The sequence below is a fragment of the Dermacentor variabilis genome, chromosome 6 (genome assembly GCF_050947875.1).
Source record: "Dermacentor variabilis isolate Ectoservices chromosome 6, ASM5094787v1, whole genome shotgun sequence".
NCBI lineage: Eukaryota > Metazoa > Arthropoda > Arachnida > Ixodida > Ixodidae > Dermacentor > Dermacentor variabilis.
Genome location: NC_134573.1, coordinates 87770542 through 87795383, shown reverse-complemented (window position 1 = coordinate 87795383; position 24842 = coordinate 87770542). Strand labels below are relative to the sequence as shown.

The 24842-nt window shown below is 46.0% G+C and overlaps 1 protein-coding gene across 1 annotated transcript in view; it reads right to left on the bottom strand.

The window, feature by feature from the left end:
- Nucleotides 1-24842, bottom strand: part of LOC142584921 (uncharacterized) — a 49424-nt gene that overhangs the window by 6153 nt on the left and 18429 nt on the right. The window lies entirely within an intron of this gene.

Genomic DNA, 24842 nt, shown 5'->3' with positions numbered 1-24842 from the left:
AATGCAGAATATATGTTTTTTCGTATGGAACTGCACGTGGGCAAAGCGAACTTGCAAGTGCTAGTCCCTGGTAGAAGACACCTTTGTTCTTGTAAGCAGCTCACACTCATTAGTTAAGGAAATATAATTAATGACGCAATCTGAATAAATAGGCAGTCTGTGCTTTCACCTCCATAAACTTAGCTTCAAAGACAAAGACAGTTAGCTTTGCGACTGTCGAGGATTGAGTCCTTGAAATTTTCTTGGTTAATATTGAGAAATATTTTTCTCAGAAGGCAGGGGGACACCTGGCCTGGCGCGACCGTCGTGACTGCGTCAAGGAAGACAAGAACTTATCAGCGAATGGCAAATGGTTTTCTTAGATTATGAACCGATAAATTTCCTACCTAGCTTTAGTCACAACTTATAAGAAGTGCTTCTAATTTATCAATTACCGAGATAAATGCAAGTAGCCCTGTTCCATCGAGGGCTCAGATTAATGTTTCGCAAGCTTTTTCGTTCATATGCGCTGTAGAAAGTGCACCGAAAACACACATACACACGCACACACACACGCGCGCGCACGCAAACACAGGCATATTTATGGCATTCCAACATAGTAAATAGCGGACACCTTGACACGTTATCAAATAATTCGAGCTGCAATGAAATACATCCTCCAGATGCAGTAGTCGGCATCTATTCAAGTATTTATTAAGAAAATGAAGGCTACAAAAGCTTCCTTGAATAACAAGCTCCACAAGCCGACGAATAGACCCCTGTCATCAACAGAACACAGTACTTGAGTCGTCAGCTCTATAGGAAAAATTAAAAAAGCGATGTTATGTTAAGATGCCGATAAAGCAAAGAGGTGAATGAACGTCATACCATTTTTAGAGATTTAAATAATAAACGAAATAGAATAAAGCGTGTGACTCTCGATTGCTTCACTATCTCCATAGCGCAATAAGTGCACTAGGTACACATGCGCACACAGCGTGTGCACATGAGTGCACATGCTGATCGTAAGATACCCATTAAATTATTTTCAGAACGATAGCGACCCGTCGGAAGCAGATAGTGAACACCAAGAAATAAAACATCATGGACAATCGGACAGCCAAAATAAAATAGATGTCCCTAAAGCTAAGCAGCGTCGCTGTGGTCGTCCCTCGGAGTTATCCAATGCCTTGATTGAGTCAAGCTGAAGTAATAGCTTGGTGCCCTGTTGTACTAAAGCCGAATGACTAAATCAGGAATTAGTAAGTAATATGTCTTATGAATAATAGGAAGTAACGACTTATGCGCAAGTCCTTTGTAGCAGTTGTAAGCAACGGATTAGACAAAAAAAGAGAAAATAAACTGTGCCACAATGCAGCACCGTCTATTAGCATGCGACCGAGTGGCATGATTGCGGCTTCTCGACAGTTGCGCGCGCCTGGATCACGGGTTACTCTGAACGCGCGCTTTTACGGAAGTGACGTTTTTGTGCCTCGTACCTCCCACAAAGGTGATTTCGCCCACACTGTGGTTGCACCCGAGTACGCTTAGCATGCGTCGATTTTTCTGCTAGATACCTCGAAAGTGGGCGAAGTCCATCTGTAATGCTGTATAGAAATACGTGGCCGATGGTTCGATCGAGCCTCTGTTTTCCCGCACGGCAGCCCAATTGTCATTCTAATCATTAGGCCCCGATCGCAAGCATGCTTCTGTTGTACCAAAGCTGTGAAATGTCGGGCGTGCGCGTCTCGGTATTCTTTCCTCATGACGATTAGAGCTTTGAGATGCTGTGCTTGATCGTATTACCTTCGGGATCGGCCCATGTATTTCGACAGACAAGTGCCTACAAACTGGCTGCAGGCCGCCTTATAATGCAACTACATTAAGAGCCTCGTATCGAGCGGGCAACCCGTATCAAATTTAAATTTCTCTTTAAACTTCGCAATATTCGCCAGCTTGTTTTACAACAAAGCTTGAAGAAGTGGCAACAAAAAAACGAAAGAAAAGAATAAAATCTCGCACGAAGCTGTCACAGCGAATATCTCCACTCTTTCGGGTAGCTACGCTATGCCATACACAGAGAAAAATAATAATAATAATAATAACGACACGTCGCGTCGCTCATCACGTTGCAGACCGCGCCACACAGCACGGTTTCGATCGTTGCCAAGCGGTAATCCAGGAGTTGGGGTAACACCGTCGTCGCTCACCGAAGACGAGGAGGAGGATCCATGCGTCGGCGACTGCTCGCGAGAGCCGCATCATTTTCTCGCCGTGGGGATGAACTGCGCGCGCGGTGCTGGCGGCGCCGCGGAATCGCCGGTGCGTCTCCTGTCTCGGCTCGGGACGGACGAAATGGCGAGAAAGCACTGCTGCCAGGAAGAACTGGTCCGCGCCGAGGTCTTTATAGGACGACCGCCTCTCCCGCGTTGCCGCCCGCTCTTGCCGGCTTCACCCCTCCGCGTCTCCTTCGCCGAGGCGGAGGGTAGCGCGGCCTAGCGTTGCCGGACACTTCCGAGAGCCCCTTCTCGCCCCGGGACCGACGCGTCAGCTGTCGTGTCCCGCGTGACCCGGCGAAAATCGGTTGGTTGGTCGCCTTCTCGGCGCGCCACGCTTTCACCCGTCCACCTTCTGATTCCCCGCTTTTTTTTTTCTGCCTCTAATTAGCGCTTGACCGCTGTTTCTCTTCTGCGTCATTTGCACACCGATGAAACTGGCGACAAAGACCGAGAGACATCCCATAAAAGAGAAAAGCAAAAAAGAAAGGGAAAAAATGTGGCTCAGTGCGTTAACGCATAGAAAGTGAGATCCTCCGTGCTCGTTAACTGAGGGTGTACCCGACACGTTGAATAACTTTCAAATGCTGTGGTGATGCATTGTTGCTTAGGTGGTTGAGAGCACGTGTTACGCCTATTTTCTTTCGCTGTAAAGCTCATGTGTGTTCTTGCAATTGACAAGTTGCTTTGCGCTGGCGTCACCGGCGGGCGTCACCAGAGGCTCGTTTGAGAAACCAGAGCACGGGAACGCTGAGCACTATCGCGCGTTCCAACAGATGAACAGAACGAGAGTGTGCCAATGACTCTAGTTCCACGGTGTGATAGCATTGTTGACAGCGACAGTCACGTGGCTATTACACTGCGCCTCATGAACTTGTGAGTACGGAGAAAGGCTCTTGGCAGGCCTGAATGTGTCGTTATTATAAACTGTAACCTTCACCGAAGAAAGCGAGTTTCCGAATACAGGGCAAATCAGCATGTATACGGAGTGTTACGCAGGCGCGGAGTGTCGGTATTGAGCATAATTTCGTCGTGCGGCAAACGCCCTTGGAGAAACCATTCGTTTAGGAGGCAGTGGCGTTTTACTTTTAAGCAAAAGTTTCTCAATAAGTGCAATGTGCACCGCTGTTCACGTGGCCAAGTACTGAGGGAAGAACAATTGTCGAATGAAAGGCGTGCGTTACGAAGAAGAGGAACCGATGTAGCATGGGGTGTTCTGTCCGTTAAACTTTACTGCCACTGTTACTCGAAGGAGTTCTGGATGAGCTCTGGTACGTCTATTTCTACCTAAATCTGACCCGTTTCTAGTCTCTTTCGTGGCCTGATACAGAGTACAGTAAAGTGTGAAACGAAGTGCACTACTGACGACACTGACTTTGTGCTATAGGGTACGTGATCCTTGGGTTACTACTATGTGCCACTGGTTGTATATCTGCAACTGGGACTACTGTCTATGTGGTGGCTATTAAAGTTAAGATTATACTCTGGGGTTTTACGTGCCAAAACCACGACATGACTATGAGGCACGCCCTAGTGGTGGACTTCGGATTCATTTTGACCACCAGGGTTTCGTTAACGTGCAACCAAAGCCCGGTCACCACGGTGGGGATTTGCTCGCGGGTCGTCTTGCTTAGCAGCGCAACGCGATAGCCACAAGCAAGTAGGGCGGGCTGCGGTGACTATGACAATGATGACCGTAATGATGGTGTTGATGTTTCCGATGATGATGATTCGGACGGTGATGACGATGATTATGCTGATAACTGATAACAGAAATTTCGAAAGCGATTCAACCTCCAACTGACTTCGACCAAACGCTCTCACTCTAGCACGACTCTCAAAGTAAGTCACGCTGTTCATGCGCTCATTCTCGCCCGCCACTCACATCACACTTTATTCCAACATTCGGGATGCTAAAGTGGCCAAGAAGCCTCGCCCAGAAAGGTGCTGTCCTTCGTGGAATTGAATTTGACGTTGAATTGTCGCCTAACTTTTCGATGAGAGTGGCCCCTTGAAGTTATCTTAGAATGGATCGATTCCCATTTCGTGTATTCCCAGTATATATATATATATATATATATATATATATATATATATATATATATATATATATATTTATTTAAGGGAAGAAGCACTGCGCAAATTTAGGCAGCCAACACACATTCGTATTATGTATTTATGGCGGACGCAGTATTTGCGCATATCTGAAGTGTTCAGTTTTGCTGGTACTTTGCAACTGAAATTGAACAAATTGTGAAGCGGATCTATGTGGCACGACACGCTGCACAGACATCAAGACAAAACTATTATTGAGCGGGGCCTCCCACGTTTCTATGAGGTCTTCGCTTTCTTCTATGGCGTTGCAACAGTCTTTCGGTGAAGGTAGTGTGTCTGTGTCTAGATGCCATGGACATTCGGGGATCAGGTGCGCCAAGGTGTCCGGTACGCCGCACATTGGGCAGTGGCAGGATTCCGTGGGTGTAAGCAATACTCTGTAGCCTTCTGAGTGTAGTGCTTTCTACTTTGTTGAGCTTTGGGTGAGGTGGATACTCGGATTTTATTTTGCATTTCGCCGAACTGTATAATTAATGTAATTAGTCCCAATTAATTAATTAACTTCTGAAATATTATAGTTTGGTGGAAATTGTCAATGGGAAAATTGTAGAGCAACATCAAAAACTCCCGATGCATCTTTCTGTTTCTCAGTACGTACTACATAAAAGTGTTTTTCCGAGCACGAAAGAAGCCCGCGAATCCACACAATATTGCCGCGCGTCTGGCCACTCGAGGCACTTTGCGCGGATTCGCGGGCTTATTTCACCTCGGCTTCACCTTGGTTTTGTCCAGCCACGTGTGGCATTTGTATGTTTTTAAATTTTGGTGCAGGGTAGTCGAGACACCCTGTGTAACAAAAATGGTATAGCACACGACCCAACACGCGATTTCCGACTGTATGAACAACCTTGTTTAATCGAAATGTGTTATATTACCGAAACATAGTACACATTTGGCGCAAACGTTACGGCTACAGATAGCTATAAGGGGTTAATATTTTATTATTCCCGAGCGTTGTACTCCAAGTTTGTCGACAAAGGATTCTTCCTTTTCCTAGTTATCAGCTTACTATGACGCAAATCTGGGTTTTCAAAAGGCCAGCGCTTGCGCTTTGATTTTTACATGTTGTCCTCATTTACAGGAATGAAATACCTTTTATTCATAGCAAGAAAATAAATTTTCCGGTTACAAAGTGATCCTTGTGAGATATGATTTTTCTGAATACAAACTTTTCTCTCAGTTCCTTGGCACGCGGAGTGCCGGGTACAACCACTTGGCGCCTTGCAATATTCCCTCCTATTTCGCCACCACCTCCACCTTTAATACTGCCGGTCAAACAATCCTTCAAATTGAAAAAAAAGGAAAGGTTATTTCTCGATGTATAATTAAATAAAATCATGAAAAACGCAAAAAAACAAGGAGTAGGATGCGACTTCATGAATAAGTGAAACGGCAACAGAATGAGATGACTACAGCAAACACTACGCCTGGACGGAAGACGCAACACCATCGACCCCGTGTACTGCCTCGCCTCATCCTCCTCGTCCCGTAGAACCAGTTTTCTTTCCCGTACTCCGCTACGTGGTGCGTCAACAGCTGTCCAGCGGCCGCCGTCAACGGGGCCGCGCTGATGGATTGATTAATTAAGGGCGACACGCCGAAGACTCGCGCGCACGTGACTGTTTCACCGCGCTGGTGTTCTGCTCGGATGGCTCGAAAGGATGACGACAATGAGGTTCATTTGTTGCTCGATGGATCACTCTAGCGCGCTTTTGTCCCCGGCGACTTTTGCGCGCGGGAGATTGGTGCCGCGTTGTAAGCTCGCGGTTTATTTGACCAGCATAGGCCTGCCCTACAGAATCTTTTCAGCGACCACTGCAGCGACACGCCCGAGTCGAACAATTGCATATTTTCTTCCTTTTTACTTTTGTACACTTAAAACAATTGTGCAACCTTTAGTGCGTATCTTGTGTTCAAACAAGAATTGTGGCCTGTCGCACTCAGGGTGACCAACTCTCGGATGGTCGAAGAAGAGGGCGGGAGGGGGGGCACGGAGTGGAGAGGTGGGGGTCGGAGAAAGGGGGCAGCTAGCAACGACCGATGCTGTCAGTGCCAGCAGCCGCCCGTCTCTCAGTGAAACAAAGTTCCACAGCTTTCTTTAGTCCTACCACGTCGCGATTTCCATCAAGAAACGTGCACTAGTTGCTTAGTTAGCACACATACCAGCACAGATAGGGTTACGTCATACCGGCACCTGACACGAATAGCACCATTGTGAGCGGTTAAGGCCTACACCCGAACTAAAAGCACTATGAACACGAAACTGCCTTTTTCTTTATGAAAATCCATCATCATCATCAGCAGCAGCAGCAGCATCATCACCACCATCATCATCAGCCTGCTTACGCCCACTGCCGGGCAAAGGCCTCTCCCATACTTCTCCAACTACCCCGGTCATGTACTAATTGTGGCGATGTTGTCCCTCCAAACTTCTTAATCTCACCCGCCCACCTAATTTTCTGCCGCCCCATGTTACGCTCCCCGTCCTTTGGAATCCAGTCCGTAATTTTTAATGACCATCTGTTATCTTCCCTCCTCATTACATGTCCTGCCCATGCCCATTTCGTTTCCTTGATTTCCACTAAGATGTCATTAACTCGCGTTTGTTCCCTCACCCAATCTGCTCTTTTCTTATCCCTTAACGTTCCACCCATAATTCTTCTTTGCATAGCTCGCTGCGTCGTCCTCAATTTAAGTAGAACCCTTTTCGTAAGCCTCCAGGTTTCAGCCCCGTACGTGAGTACTGGTAAGACACAGCTGTTATATGCTTTTCTCTTGAGGGATAATCGCAACCTGCTGTACATGATCTGAGAATGCCTGCCAAACGCACCCCAGCCCATTCTTAGTCTTCTGATTATTTCAGTCTCATGTTCCGGAACCGCGGTCACTACCTGTCCTAAGCAGATGTATTCCCTTACCACTTCCAGTGCATCGCTACCTATCGTAAACTGCTGTTCTCTTCCGAGACTGTTAAACATTAGTTTTCTGCAGATTAATTTTATGACAATGATTAATTGATTATGATTAGATTTATGACAATGCAACAGATGACAAAAAAGTGTGCAACTGAACTAACCGTCAGGTATTGTAAAATAAGAAATCTGATTGATTACAAATGCAAAATTCTGCCAAGTGGACGTCCCGGCACGGTCAAGGTGAGACTCGCGAATTGCACTTCAAAGTCGGGAATATGCCAACTGATTTCGATTGGTTGAATACGTTAGTCTTATATATGCGTTTATTGAACAACTGTGACATTCCAGCGTTCCTTTTTCCGTGTGCGTGCGTTTTTTTCTCCTTATCTTTCCAGGTGTCCGCATTTGTTTCTTTATGTTTCTGTCTCCCCTTGCCCATTCCCCATTGCAGTGTAGCAAACTGGATATCTATCTTCCGGTTAACCTCCCTGCCTTTCGCAGCTCAATTCTCTCTCGCTCTCTCTGTCTGTTTACTTTCCTCTTTAGGAGTCTGCGCTGGCTGTATTTTTGTCAATTACTCTGTGCCACGAGTATCCGTACATGCTGTTCTTAATTTTAAAGCACCAGGCGTGAAGCGTTACAGAAAAGGAAGATCAAAAAATTATGGGGTTTTACGTGCCAAAATCACTTTCTGATTATAAGGCACGCCGTAGCGGAGGACTCCGGAAATTTCGACCACCTGTGGTTCTTTAACGTGCACCTAAATCTAAGTACACGGGTGTTTTCGCATTTCGCCCCCATCAGAATGCGGCCGCCGTGGCCAGGATTCGATCCCGCGACCTCGTGCTCAGCCGCCTCACACTATAGCCACTGAGCAACCACGGCGGGTAAAAGGAAGATAAGCAAGAGAGATGACAGTTATTGCTATAATTCCGGAATTTTATAGGGAGTTCATCTTTCGGCACACAAGAGAGAGCTAACTCTGAAGACACAAAAGACACTTTTGCGCCCAGCCCTGCGACGTACAAGAGGCTGGGGACTTCATGACTGCCGTATTTCAAATGGCGTGATGCTCAGGCGGTTGTCACTTAAAGCGGACATTAACGAACACACTCCAAGGCATGGGTGAGAATGATTTACCGCCCACTTTGGGGCACCACAGTAATAAAGCATCTCACGTCATTTAGGGCTCCTGCCAAGAAATACAAAATGAAACAAAAAACAAAGCCCCCTACATAGCAGGTAGTGACCTCGACCATCCAAGTATTAAAAAGAAGGTTTAGCTCGAGGTCTCCAGTCTAAATACACGAAGAACGAGAAATTCTTTTTCTCGGCAACCACTATACTAAACTTTGTAAGGCTTGCTGCGTTAAAACGAAAAAGTTAAAATGTAGCCAGTGTTAGAAGCGGAATTTTTCATTTACGCCGTCAATCCGAAAATAAACAAAAATCGTATTGTCGAAAATCGCAAACTTTAGCAAAACGATACTATCAAGTTGACAAGTCTGTCACGTAGTATTGAAAAACGCTATCATAATTCTGTAAATTGCATCAACAGTACATCTAAAGTGGACACAATTGCTGTACAATGCCCTGATCTGCAGTATAGCGTTCTTATGTGAGTATGACTTCTTCAATACCCTTGTAAACATCGTAATCAATTCACGTAAGCTGTCAACTTACATATAAAATTTGACCTATTTAGATAATCAAACGCATTCAGTTTACAACATGGCAGTATCTCCTTTTGATGCAGAGGGAGAAATTTGTAAACTTCAGACTTTCATTTTCCTGAAACTTAAAATAAAAAAAAATCTCGTCCAGAGACTGAAGGCTTAAGTCAAAATTTCACTTCCAACAGTCACTAGCATATAAATTTTGTTCTAAAAATGTAACAAATTTCCTCAACGTGGTCCCGTGGGTAATCATAGAAAAGCATTTCCACGGTTTACATGTATTTGAATAGGCGGCATCCGAGTATAGGGCTCGAGCTAATGTTTCCCGTTAAGATACTACCTTTCTAGTCAACACGTTCTTAATTATTTCTGTTCTACATTAAGTAAAATCTCAGTTCCAATCATTTCAGATGAAACGTGCTTACCACAACAGTTCGCCTTCGAGAATCCCGCACGTTGGGGAGACATTATCTTCAACACGGAAATGAAAACGGGCCTGCTAGAATCTAATTAAGTTCTTAGGGCAAAAATTCAGTGAGTTCATTCCGCAGAGGTCCTCATTTTCTGCTAGGCGCTTTTGCTCCCGTTCGGACCACTTCCGATTCACAATAAATTCTGCCCGAAGTAACGAGTAATTAAACTATCCTGACGTGCAATAAACACCGTTATCCCGTCAAAGTGGCAACAAACTTGATGCTCCACAGAACACCGTCAACACGACGGTATTCGCGGCTATCAACGTGGATGAATGCACCAATGCGAGCGTAGTCCTCTCAAAGGCACACTGCTACGCGCCCGCGCTCACGCATCCGCACACACATACGGGAACGCTCGCGCGTATTCCCGTACGGACGTGCGTATACCCCGGCATCAACGAATGACTTGACGTGGCCTACTCGGTCACGTGAAGTTTCGACACATCGCAGTACTCGCAAATCGCGAGCGCCTCCGAGCACAATGCGGACCGTCTCAGTGGAGCACGTCGCCTGTGCTCAGCGCCTATCCCGATTACGTAACGGAGGCCAGGTGGCGTCTTCTTCGCGCGAAGCCCTGCATTGTCCGCCGACCACGGCTCTTTGTCGCTGCTCGAGCGGCCATCCGGGGCGGTAGCCTTATTCGGGCAACAATTACCCGACCCCACGGACCTCTCATGCGCTTTTTGTCATGCGCGTGTTCGTACGCCCGAGTAGGCACGGTAAGGCGGCCAGCCGCGTTGCGTAAGAGGACACAACGCGCGCTCGTGCCACCATCCTCGCACCTGCTCCTCCTCCTCCTATGATTCTGTGGTGGTCCGCTTTCTCCGAGTCCTCCGGCCGGATGATGCGAATCGCCACGGTGGTTTGCTTTTGGAATTCAAATCTAAGCGACGAAATGTTGGACCACTTTTGACATGGCCGAATGTTTGCACTTTTCCGGAACAGTGCAGGCTACCTGCTGTAGCATATCTGAAAAAGGGAAAGCATCGATCTTTAAAAAGGCTCATTGACTAAACGAAACAGAGATGCCTAACGCATCAAACAACGACAACGGCGGCAGCAGATGGGCTATGTTTCACTAAGCTTTGTAGCTCAGGAAATTTCAAACGGATAATAAAACCATGTATTTGTTTGTACACTCTGTATTCTATTTGTTTTTGTTTCTTCAGAAATAACACTTCCTCGACACCTTTACCTTTAGTTTCCCGTTACAGTGCATTAATGAATTAATCGACGTCCTTTTTCTTTATAGTAACCCAATTATTTTCTAGTTTCCCATTTTGGGCGTATCTCATAAATAGTTTGGACAAAAAGCTTAAAACTGCGGCAAAAGGAACAAAAAAGGATGAATGATCTAAAGAAAAAGTAAGTTTACAGGCTGACAGATGGCGGTGGGTGTAAGTGATGTTGTTATGCTTATATAGTGGTGGAGTACCCAATTTTTGACCGATGAACACACGTAAAAAAAAAAACTGACCTTTGAAGCGTCTCACGCATAGTAAATCGGTCGATGTCATCTGCGTACGAGACAAGCGAAATGAAATTTTGACACCGAAATGCTGCTGTTAGTGACTGCATACTAAATTCTCCTTGACGCACGTATTTTGCCTAAAAACAAGTATTCATGCAAGAATTTCGACACTCGAAAGGGAAACTATGCGCTGTAACTTCGTGGAGCAATGTTTTCAGCTGGGGTTTTCTTTGAGAAGGAATTTATATACGGCACGCAAGGAAAAGTAGCGGCCGCCGCTTGAGTGAAGTCAAATCTGAAAGCAACTTAATATTCGCACGGTATACTTTTGAACAACTTACAGATGAGCCAGTTGGTCTTCCTATAAAGATAGGTTATATTAATGCCAAATAGTGCACGGCCCCAAACACAATACAGACAAGGACAAGCTCTTCTCTCTGTTGTTCAATAACAGCACCAATCACCGCGTTAGTTTAGTGGGTGTGTGATTTGCGTGGTTGAGCTCGTGGTTGTGGGTTCAATCCATGCCATGGCGGCCGTATTTCCATGGTGGCGATATACAAAAATGCTGGCGTACTTAATTCAGATGCGCGTTAGAAACGCCTGGTAGCCTGTATTATTCCGAAGTGTACGTCTACGGCGCGCATCCTAATCGTATTGTGATTTCGGCAATGGAAAACGTCACAATTTGCCTTGAATTAAATTTAATAGAAGGAACACTCCCTAATGTAAGTACAATTTTGAGCGAATACACGCCGTGTCATCCATCGCGCCACACCGCAATAACTACGACATAAACGTAGCGGATGTCAAAGTGCTGCAAGTTCCTTCTGGGAAGTAAGCAAGAAAGCTCATGGATGCCCCTTTCATGCAAACTGAAGCCTTGTTTTTTTTCCTAAACTACGCCTCAAAAGCCGAAAGAGTCGAGTTGCTGTTCTTGCTCTTGCCTAGAATATTCGTCTCATGGGTCAATATATTGTGAGGATTCACATTTCAATGCTATTCCTTCTTTCTTTTCGTCAGTGGTCCTCGCTGGTCCTCGCATCGCACCGCCCAAGTTATCACCGGGTTCGGCCGGACATGAGTGGTGTGTGATAAAGAAGGAATAGAATTTAACAAAACAGAATCCTTACATCATTTCCCTCCCTGGAGCCATAGTATTGGATAACGTGTCCATGTGCTAGTTGGCTGATATTCAGGTAAACGACCGTAGCGCAAACGAAACATGACACATAGAACAGAAGACCAGCGACCATAGAACAGAAGAAGTGTCAGTGATTCGCTCACCCTAACTAATGTTGTTTTAACTATTGTTGTAAACTCACCCCTTATATAATACCCCGTGTGGGGTCCTTAAGGAAATAAATAAATAAAGAAAGAAATACCAGACGCCACGGATGCCAATATGTGATGTAAGGTCGTATTATCTAAGTTGTTTCCGTTAGACTATATTCCAATTCTTATAACCCATCGCAGTGACTTGTCGATACCGCCCATAGAGAAGGCGAGGTCGTCGATTCGAAAGTTAAAGCCTGCAGGTATTCTCCGGTAGCTTTCATTCAGCTCGCTCGGGGGCTGTTTGACTATGTGTCGTTGTGCAGCGAGCGTCAGTAGGAACTAACAACGTGACGTCACTACAGGCACGGCTTGCGCAGAGTGAAAAAAATATGGGTGTGCGTGAAGGTGGCTGCTAGCAAACGTAACTGCACCTGTTTTCTTTGAACCTAGGAAGTAAACAGTGCGAGCGTTCGTATGGGCAAAACGTGGTTTTCTGGTTTTCATTTTTATTTCGACCTAGTTAGCACAATTCAACTTCAGTCTATTGCCCCTTCTTGTATGCAACCTGCTAATCTTCTCCATGTTTTGCGCCAGCCATATGAAGATGAGTATCGCCTTGGCTTCTTGCATGTCTGAAAGTTAGAGCGCTAATGGTGCTTGCGCGAAGTTTGACACTTCATTGTTTTTTTACGTAAGTCTTGCGCCGCTAGCCTTAGACGTTGTTGAACGAAATATGTCAGTTGTGGGGTTCCTTACATACAGCTACACGGAACGAATCGAGAATTAGGACAGCTACCCTGCCACTGAACGAGGCGGGGTAAGCATATGAGAATAAAAAGCAATTTTCTTAAACAAGTTGGTGAACGAGGCTACAGAGGACATAATAATCTCAACAGAGCTAAGGCGAGGGCCAAAGGTACGCGTACGAGAGTGAACTTTTCTGCCGGAAACTTTGGAAACCGGAAAAAGGGTGACTTCTGCTCGTTTCCTTTTCCATCTCTCTAAATGGAGCCATCGTGAGTCGTGATTGTAACGCTTTCCAACGGAGAACTCACGTGGGAAGTTAGCCGCCCACGTGCCCACGTTTTGGGTGCACGACGTTTATCTTCAGACGGACGGTAGCGAAGAAAGCGCCAGGAAGTCACACGGAAATAAGGCAGCAAGCACGACCTGCAGGATGCGCTCTTTTGCCGCAGAGATATTATAAACATCGCCACGGCAGCTTTCTTAGGAGGAAACCTTCATGGCAGAATTCTGGAGAACTATGTAGCCCTGCATTTGGCGGACAAGGTTGCATAACGGCGGGTTGCCGCAAGTTCTTTGGTGATAGGGGTTTTAGTAACTGCTGTGTACTGTTGTGTTGTTGACCTCTGCGCTGGTAGTACTGAATAGCATTACTTCTACCAACATTTCTCCTGAAAGATCTGACGTTAAAAACGGCGGAAATGTCGCGTAAAAGGAATCGGCATTAGTTATTACAAGTAGCATTGCTTCGCGCGTAGTCTCTGGCAAGAACTATGAAGTTCGGGGTTATCGAAGCCAATTGTAAGCAAATAGCTCTAGAAGATTTTCAACCGTGTCGAGGGTGAACCAAGATGAGATGTCTATCATGACAGTATCGCTCACGTGGCAAGAAAGACAGATTGAACAGTTGTCGCATATACGACGAGATTAGCATCATTCACTTGCCATAAATGTGGGAAAATTTTAAGACTCGTTGCAACGGCTCATATACGAAAACAAAGCTGTGTCTAGCCGAGTGAGGTAAAAAAAAAACATTATCAGCGTTAAATCCAAACCACCAAAGCCCCTTTATCAGATTTTCTAAAAAATGCTAAGTACCCAAAACGTTTTCGGTGCCCCCGACGCACTTTATTTGACAGCGTCCACTTCCGGCTGGGAGCTGCTTCCGTCCACCACGCTCTTCCTGGGCCAGTCCAGCTGCTGAGTTCGACGGCGCTAGCACGCTTGTCTTCTTGCTTGTGCAGTTGTGTTGGCTACATATTTGCAGAGAAGCTGACCTCCGCATATCTGTCGCCGTTTGCTGGAAGTCAGCGTAACTTTCCGGACGCTTCTTGCTGCCTGCTGCTGCAGCAGGCACCGCGGCCGAAATGCGCATTAGTAAGAAAAAGTGTAGGGGAAAATGCAGTAGGAAGAAAAAGCGCGTTAGGAAGAACATGACGGCTGACGCGACCCGCAAGGGAAAGCGTGGTAGGAGAGGAGGAGATTGTCGCTAGTTGGCAAAAACCAACCTAGGGACTTGAATAACCCTGTTAACAAACAAATGTGCAATGGCTGACTATTAATGACCAAGCGAAAGAAATAATGAAGGAAAGAAAGAACGAAAGAAGGAACGAAAGAAATAAGAAAACAAACAAAGAGCGATTGAATGAACACAGAAAGAAAGAAAGCACACAAGAAAGGAAGAAAGAAAGAAAGAAGGAACAAAATAAAGAACCTCTAGTAGGGCATTAGGTGCTCGCATGTGACGCTGAGGAGGTAGACCTACAGCGCCATATGTTTACTTCACACTGTGGCTCGTTGTCTTTTGTAAGAATGACCCCTCCGATCCTATAACTTAATGCATTACCACGCGCGCAGCAGGCCTTCGCCTTCACGTGTTACAGGAGTGTAACAAGCTGCTCAAATTTCTTTTATTGAATTCTGTGCTTTTACGCGCCAAAACCACCACCGGATTAGGAAGCGCACCGGAGCGGCAGGTTACAGTTTAAATTTTACCACCTGAGGTTCCTTAACATGGACCCCATGCACGGCACACGGGCGTTTTTGCATTTCACCCCCATCGAAATACGGCCGGCGCGGCTGGGATTTGATCCCATCCCCTCGTGCTCAGCAATGCAACTCCATAGCTACTAAGCTAACACTGCAGGTAAACTTCGGGAAAACAAAACAGTGATTGGGTAGGGACATGGCGTTTTCTTTCGTAATAGCGCACAAGCGTTGTCCTTAAATGACTATGCATTGTTTTAAGCTCTTTTTACCCGTTTCCAACTCGAATACATCAGATGAGTTAATTATTTTCCGAGCTCATAGACATGGAGAACATGTGGTGTATAACAACCAATAAAATTACACGGTGAGTAACTTATGTTGTGTACTTCTTTAAACATCGGCTAATCTGTTACAGGCATGTGATTTCCTAATTTCGTTCACGCTCTTCCGATCGTTTCAACACAGAACACAGTTTTCAAGAGAGAGAGAGAGAGAGAGAGAGAGAGAGAGAGCGAACAGGAAACGATGAAAGCCAGAGAGGCTTACCAAAACACATTTGGGTTGGCTACGCTGCGCGAAGAGATGGCCCCGAATATTGGTGTAAAGAGTGGAAAGAGCGAGACAGCCACGTCGCAAAGTTGGCGGTACATGCAGCATTATCAGAGTTCCACGCACGAAGGCTTCAATAATGAAATAGTGCATTCGGGGCCTTTTAAATATGTGCAATTTAGATAACGGCAGAGCTATATAGTTACGGGAGTGCTTGATCGCTAAAAAGTAAATGTTGGGGTTTTAAGGGCATGAGCGACAATATCATTACCAGGCACAACATTATGAGACACTCCAGATTACCTTTCACTGCTTGGGTTTCTTTAACGTGTACCCAAGTCTTAATTCTTCAGCAGTTTTACATTTCACCTTTCAACCTCATTGAAATGCGGCTGCCACCGCCGGCATTACACCCGAGACCTCGAGCTCAGCATCGGAAAGCCATAATCACTAAGATATCGGTGTATGTTCAGAAGTATCGATGGATTACCGACAGCGCCTGAAGCCCGTCATTGCGTGCGGACATACCTCATTATGTTCTAAGTGCCATTTAAGGTGTGTCAACTCCATGCTCTCCTTCAGCTTCCCTACGCAACTGGGAAGAATGATGGGGCGGTACGATGCCAAGTTCAATGGCGATTTAGAACGGCCAAGTAACGGTACTAGGCGGCTGATCTTCCACTCACAAGGAATCAATCCTTTGCGCCAGGATTTGCTGTATTTCTCCAAGAAGACACTGCCGGTTTTTCCGCCGATTTTTCGAAGTGCCTTATATGGGACTCCGTCGGCCCAGACGATGATGAATTCCTACAAGTCGCAAGGGAAACTTCTAGATCATCCATAGAAAACATGAGATCCATGCGAGAGTCCTGGAATGCCGCAAGATCACGTGATGGTAACACAAGGAGTAACGGCAAGACAGGAATTCTTGCGCTGAAGTCCTCTGCAATGTCCATATGATGTCGTCCTTGATGAAGGGCAAGAGACTTAAGGAGTGGCGCCGTTGCGGGGACAGTTGTAGACCACGCAGAATTCTCCATATATATATAACAGAGACTTACAAGGATCCAAGGATTCACAAAAGGATTTCTATTTTGGAGATTGTAATGAATCAATGCTGCACTGGATTTTCTTTTGGATCCGCCTGGCCTACCGCTGGCCGTGAATACATTTGGTGGGCCTGTATCTTCTTCCTACTAGGCCGTGAATACATTTGGTGGGCCTGTAACTTCTTTCTACTCATCGGTGAATCACTCGTATGAGTTCCAATTTGCTTTGCCTTGTATTTTGTATACTTTGGGGAGGGACTAGAAATTTACATAGTCTCTTGTAGTGCATTTCCAATCTGGTTCTCAAGGAATGACCGGCGGCCTTCTTGACATAAGGCTTCCATAAGCGTACTGGACTTCATACAGTCTGTTCTACGGAGGGCAGTAGATCATCCCATCAACTAACCTGCAGAAGTATACTGCAAGGCGGAGTCTTAAGCTCCACGCTCATCAAAGTAACGCCGTTATGCCCAGTTGGGTCATTGCCCAGGACGGTCCACATATCCATCTATGCAAACAATATCTGAATCTGCGCCTCCGGCATGACACGTCCCCAGATGTGAGCAAGACTGCAGAACGTGGTGACACAAACGTCATCTTACCTGCCTATGAAAGGCCTAGAACTATAATAGGAAAAATTCCGATTAGTCGCATTTACACATAAAACTATGACTCTATATGTTATACACATAAATGGACAAGTAATTGGTTACGAAACAAAACACCGTTTCTGTGGAGTGACCATGGACCGTGATTTGTCTTTGACGCCACATAATTCATATATATAGAAGAGGTTGACTGCAATAGCCAATGTATTGAAATTTGTCGGTGGAAAGTCTTAAGGCTCATCTGTGCAATTGATACTGCAGCTATATCATACATTATTTAGGGGCTTCCTGAGATACAGCCTGTCCGTGCTGGGTAGCACCAGTAAAACGAACTTTCGCAGCCTCCAAAGTATACAAGAGTTCTACGGACATGCCTCGGCCTCCCGAAGTGTGCATCTACAGCAGCCACAATCATGATAGCTCGTGACCACTCTATAGCAACGTACATTGCAGCTGACCCTCTAAGAGTGCACATTGGACATGTCGCAAGGACGCCCTTTCTCTATCTTTCTTACCTGCCAAGAAGTAGGCCACATACGACTTTCAGCAGTCTCCTGACTACTCACGGAGCGTCACTACGATTGAATTACGTCCCAGCAGCATCGCCTTCATTGGCACTGTGGTCGCTGCATTCGTATGCCTTTCCATTCCAGACATCAAGCAGAAGGCACAGATGCTGTCAGCACCATTGAAGCAAGCAGCATTGTTGCTATTACATGAAGTCCACAGTGACCACTTACATGTTTACACCGACGGGTCGGTCATGCACTCTAGTTCCGCAACTGTAGTATTTGTCCTAGCTAAACCTACAGTGGTAAAATTCAGGACATCGCAATTGACATCAACAACGACTGTCGAACTTGCAGCTCAGCGTGCGGTACTTCAATTGATCAATCAGGAAACGCCCCAGAAATGGACATCATCATCGTCAGCCTGGTTACGCCCACTGCACGGCAAAGGCCTCTCCCATACTTCTTTAACTACCACGGTCATGTACTAATTGTGGCCATGTTGTCCCTGCAAACTTCCTCATCTCATCCGCCCACCTAACTTTCTGCCGCCCTCTGCTACGCTTCCCCTCCCTTGGAATCCATACCGTAACTCTTAATGACCATCGGTTATCTTCCCTCCTCATTACGCGTCCTGCCCATGCCCATTTCTTTTTCTTGATTTCAACTAAGATATCATTACCTCGCGTTTGTTCCCTCACCCAATCTGCTCTTTTCTTATCTCTTAACGTTACACTTATCATTCTTCTTTCCATAGCTCGTTGCGTCGTCCTCAATTTAAGTAGAACCCTTTTCGTAAGCCTCCAGGTTTCTGCCCCGTACGTGAGTACTGGTAAGACACAGCTGTTACAAACTTTTCGCTTGAGGGATAATGGCAACCTGCTGTTCATGATCTGAGAATGCTTGCCAAACGCGACTCAGCCCATTCTTATTCTTCTGATTATTTCAGTCTCATGATCCGGATCCGCAGTCACTACCTGTCCTAAGTAGATGTATTCCCTTACCACTTCCAGTGCCTCACTACCTATCGTATACTGCTGTTGTCTTCCGAGACTGTTAAGCATTACTTTAGTTTTCTGCAGATTAATTTTTAGACCCACCCTCCGGCTTTGCCTCTCCAGGTCAGTGAGCATGCATTGTAGTTGGTACCCTGAGTTACTAAGCAAGGCAATATCATCAGCGAATCGCGAGCTACTAAGTTATTCTGAATTAACTCTTATCCCCAATTCTTCCCAATCCATGTCTCTGAATAACTCCTGTATACACGCTGTGAATAGCATTGGAGAGATCGTATCTCCCTGCCTGACACCTTTCTTTATTGGGATTTTGTTGCTTTGTCTATGGTGGACTACGGTGGCTGTGGAGCCGCTATAGATATCTTTTAGTACATTTACATACGACTCGTCTACACCCTGATTCCGCAATGCCTCCATGACTGCTGAGGTTTCGACTGAATCAAACGCTTTCTCGTAATCAATGAAAGCTATATATAAAGGTTGGTTATATTCCGCACATTTCTCTATCACCTGATTGATAGTGTGAATATAGTCTATTGTTTAGTAGCCTTTACGGAATCCTGCTTGGTCCTTTGCTTGACAGAATCTAAGGTGTTCCTGATTCTATTTGCGTCTTTGGCATCCCCTTTCTTATGGATTAGGATTATGTTAGCATTATTCCAAGATTCCGGTACGCTCGAAGTCATGAGGCATTACCTGTAAGGGTGGCCAGTTTCTCTAGGACAATCCGCCCGCCATCCTTCAGCAAATCTGCTGTTACCTGATCCTCCCCAGCTGCTTTCCCCCTTTGCATAGCTCCCAAGGCTTTCCTTACTTCTTCGGGCGTTATCTGTGGGATCTCGAATTCCTCTGGACCATTCTCTCTTCCATTATTGTCGTAGGTGCCACTAGTACTGTATAAATCTCTATAGAACTCGTCAGCCACTTGAACTATCTCATCCATATTAGTAATGATATTGCCGGCTTTGTCTCTTAACGCATGCATCTGATTCTTGCCAGTTTCTAGTTTCTTCTTCACTGCTTTGAGGCTTCCTCCGTTCCTGAGAGCATGTTCAATTCTATCTATATTATACTTCCTTATGTCAGCTGTCTTACGCTTGTTGATTAACTTCGAAAGTTCTGCCAGTTCTATTCTAGCTGTAGGGTTAGAGGCTTTCATACATTGGCGTTTCTTGATCAGATCTTTCGTCTCCTGCGATAGCTTACTGGTATCCTGTCTAACGGAGTTACCACCGACTTCTATTGCAAAATCCCTAATGACGTCCACAAGAATGTCGTTCACTGCTTCAACACTATGGTCCTCTTCCTGAGTTAAAGCCGAATACCTGTTCCGTAGCTTGATCTGTAATTCCTCTATTTTCCCTCTTACCGCTAACTCATTGATCGGCTTCTAATGTACCAGTTTCTTCCGTTGCCTCCGCAGATCTACACTAATTCGAGTTCTTGCCATCCTGTGGTCACGGCAGCACACCTTGCTGAGCACGGCCACATCTTGTACGATGCCAGGGTTAGCGCAGAGTATGAAGTCTATTTCATTTCTAGTCTCGTCGTTGGGGCTCTTCCACGTCCACTTTCGGCTATCCCGCTTGCGGTAAAAGGTATTCATTATCCGCATATTATTCTGTTCCGCAAACTCTACTAATAAGTCTCCCCTGCTATTCCTAGTGCCTATGCCATATTCCCCCACTGCCTTGTCCCCAGCCTGCTTATTGCCTACCTTGGCGTTGAAGTCGCCCATCAGTATAGTGTATTTTGTTTTGACTTTACCCATCGCCGATTCCACGTCTTCATAGAAACTTTCGACTTCCTGGTCATCATGACTAGATATAGGGGCGTTGACCTGTACAACCTTAATTTTGTACATCCTATTAAGTTTAACAAGAAGACCTGCCACCCTCTCGTTAATGCTATAGAATTCCTGCAAGTTACCTGCTATATTCTTATTAATCAGGAGTCCGACTCCTAGTTCTCGTCTCTCCACTAAGCCCCGGTAGCATAGGACGCGCCCGCTTTATAGCACTGTATATGCTTCTTTTGACCTCCTAACTTCACTGAGCCCTATTATATCCCATTTACAGCCCTCTAATTCCTCCAATAGTGCTGCTAGACTCGCCTCACTAGATAACGTTCTAGCGTTAAACGTTGCCAGGTTCATATTCCAATGGCGGCCTGTCCGGAGCCAGGGATTTTTAGCACCCTCTGCTGCGTCGCAGGTCTGACCGTCACCGTGGTCAGCTGCTTCGCAGCTGCTGGGGAATGAGTGCCAGGGTTTGACTGTTGTGTTCATATAGGAGGTTGCGGCCAAGTACTACACAAGGGTGGCGAATCCTTCTCTGGTGAGAGAGTGCGTTACCGGTTCTGGTCACCGGGAACAGGCCACACTCAAGGCCTATTTATGCAATTTTATGAACACGTGTATTTTTTTTAATCCGGTGGGAAATTGCGCGGCACCGGGATTCGAACCACGGACCTCTTGCACGCGAGGCGGGTGTTATACCTCTGCGCCACCGCTGTACCCAGACAGAAATCGACCATCTTCTGCAATTCCAAGGTCGCCCTGGAGAGTTTGCTCTCTGCATTACGCCGTGGACCCCGTGGACCCGAAGGACTTGTCGAGGACATACGAGAAACTCACCATCGGGCAGTTGAAAAAAGACATCGTATTTCATTGGTTATCAAGTCATTGTGGGATCGTCAGAAACGAACAAACAGACGCAGCTGTTTGATCTCCACACAACAGTGGTGATTGCGTCGCTATCTCGATGTCAAGAACATACGCAGCGGCAGAGCTCCGTGCGCTTGCTCGCGAGCTGATGTTGGGCAAATGGAATTCGGTATATCTTAAAAACCAGCGCCCTTGCTCCCTGGATCCTCACCTGAAGCTCCGTCTTCCACATTGCTTACAACGACGGCAGGTAATTCTCATTTGTCGTCTGTGGCTTGAAGAAGCCTTTACGAATGCCTGCACATACCTCATCGGAATGGCCACGCAGCCACAATGTGACGTTTGCGGTGCAAAGAGATGATAATGCACCTTCTGTGTGGCTGTCGCCGTTTCAATGCAGTATGAAAAGCCCTCAGTAACACGCAAGACAAGATTAACAGCCCCTTATGGAAGTCAGAATTTTACAACCTTGGTGCCAGCTGACGTAGGCCCTAACTGCTTTAAACGCGCTAGTATGCTTTTAAAAGGAACGAGATTCATTGAAGAGGTATAAAATGTACGAACTGCTGCGTTCGTTTGTTTAATATTCTCTTGTGTACTTATCTTTTCCGCCCCTTACCCCATACCTCTGTGCGGAGTAGACAACTGGAAGCATTACTGGTTAATCTCTCTGCTTTCACCGCTTTCTTCCCTTCCTTCCTTCCTTCCTTCCTTCCTGGGAAGTATGACGTGTAGCCTTTGTCACTTTGCGCTACAAGGCCGACGGTCTCGGAACAGGCGCGCGAATTCCAACACGCAACTGAAGGTAACATAGGCAGTAATAATTGTCATCTGAATAAGAAATATACACGACCTATGAAATGCGATGACTGCTTGCCTTGCAGGTCGCCCCAAATCTGGAACGATGTTCGCACTGGCATAGCCCTAATAACAGAACAGTTGCCTCCTTTGAAAGAACTACTGTCGACAGCTATACTTCCTATAATAAATTTTAGTTACATCTCCTGAAATCCTTCATGCAAATTTTCAGTTTTTAAGTTTAACAAACAAACAAACGAACAAACAAACAAACAAACAAACAAACAAACAAACAAACAAACAAAGAATGGTTTGTTCTCGTCGATGGAGCTCAGGGAGATAATCAGGTTAGGCACGTCAGAGCAAACCGCAATATCTTTAGCATGGCGATACCCTACTGCAACCCAACCACGCCGCAAAAAAGTTGCGATTTAGTTATTGGCTTACGTATTTAGAGGGCTCTTCTTGAAACATAACATGATGGAGTGGGTGGTTGATGGCAAACAAAGACAAAAAAAATCACAATGGAGTGTTTTCGATGAGCCGCTTGATTGCTAGTGGGTCGAGGATAGTGGCAACTTCGGTGGGTGGTCGATTGTTCAGTTGACTCTGTCTGCATGCAGGCATGCTCCCTTCATTGAAACATTCCTTTTACTGCTAGAAGCACTATCGTTTCCGCGCAGCTTTTGGCTCAATGTGGTATATATATATGAACAAATGGTGGAACAAACTGCCGATTCTGTCCGCGAACATGCGAGATGGGGCTAAGCTGACAGGCGATTGAATGGCACTGAGTTACGCTATGCTAGTCATCGAAGACAATTAGTGATTCCGTTCGTTGTTTTATGCCGCTATGTTCACACACGCACCACACACACATGTCAACTCATTACTGTTTCTTACACGAAAGCTCACACAGTGGATTTATGCGGTCTTTCTGAGGGAAAGGAAAAGGGAAGGGGGGTGGGTGGGCAGGAGCGCAATGATGGCCACCTATTAAAGAACCCTGTATGTCACAAAACTGCGGTATCCATTAATCCGATATAAAACATATAGGAGCACGTATAAGAACCCACATTTTTCCCCCATATTCTATATGGTGTTAATAATATTTGGGGTTTTACGTGCCAAAACCACTTTCTGATTATGAGGCACGCCGTAGTGGAGGACTCCGGAAATTTTGACCACCTGGGGTTCTTTAACGTGCACCTAAATCTAAGCACACGGGTGTTTTCGCATTTCGCCCCCATCGAAATGCGGCCGCCGTGGCCGGGATTCGATCCCGCGACCTCGTGCTCAGCAGCCCAACACCATAGCCACTGAGCAACCGCGGCGGGTATATTCTATATGGTGTTATTGGATATGGGTGTTATGTGGCATACAAGCTTTCTTCACTGGGACAAGTATACTTGACAAAAAAAAAAAAAAAAAAGCACGAGACTGGGCGTATAATTGTTCGGGGCCATTTATCCGGATACGACTATGCTTGTTGGACCAAATGTTTCTTTACATAATGGTGTACCATCGGTCACTAAAGTATACAAAACCTGGAAATCGAACATGAAAAGTAATGCAGCCTATTCTCAGACTCTCGACAGGTCACTGACAGGTCTCTGTGTTTTGCGTCATAATAAGTCCGTAAAATGCTTTTCTAAGCTATGATACATCGCAGTCAGGTATAGCTGACGTGAATTTAATATATGTGTATTAACCAATGAAGTATTTGTTATCATTGGTCTGTCTACGTATTTACGGTAAATGACCCGGGCTCTTCAAGATATCTGCATATAATTGGCAAGTAACCTGTGTTTACTTTTCTTGTGCTTCCATTTGCACAGCTCTTTCTATGCTCCTCAAATGTCCTCTGCTTCACCCAATGGACAACATCTCCCAACTGGCCACAAAGAAAGGATTTTTCCCCCTGTATATCTCGCGTATTCTTCGTACCGACCCAGAACACGGCCCAATGACTACCATGGCCGGCAAGTTTGACCAGTGCGCTACGCTCAGCGAAAAAAAAAATCATGCCGCGGCCGAGAAGAGTATACAGCACACTCTGTAGAACACATCGGTTAGGTGAGCAGGAAAAAGTTTCTTGTTGTTTTTGTTGCTGTTGCATAATTGCGGAAGTTTCAATTACGATCGTGTTTTGCTGGTGTCAGAGGGACGTCACGGCACGCTCTCTCGCGCAAGCGGATACACGGAGTGACCGCAGCGTGCCGCGAAGGACACTCCGAACGACCGGCAGACACATCTTTCTTCTCACGAGCTGGCCGCGCTGGCAGAGGCAGATACCGTGCAACGTCATAAAAGAAGCACGCGACCATCGGAGTTTTCACACGCTTCGCTCGTACTTCCTACTTTCCGGAGAGCGCAGGGAACCTCGAACGGACATTACAGTCCATTACGGAACGAGCTCCGTTGGCCTCACGAATCTCTGACAGCGACTCTTCTTTCTTTCATTCGTAGTCCACACCTGGCGTTGCTGCTGCTGCTTGGTCGGAGCGGATTCTACGCGAACAGGAGGAGGAAAAGGTGGTAAGCTGTGATCTGTTTACAAGGAACAACAGCCAGGCGAGAGCGTGGAAGAAAAAAGGCAAAAGTGTAACGGGATGAAGCTCCGGAGGAATACCTATAAGATATAGAAGCGAGCATCATTCAGCACAGTAAGCGGTCGGTTATGAAGGACCCCGCGTGAAGGGAACCGCTGAAACGAAGAGTGAATTCAC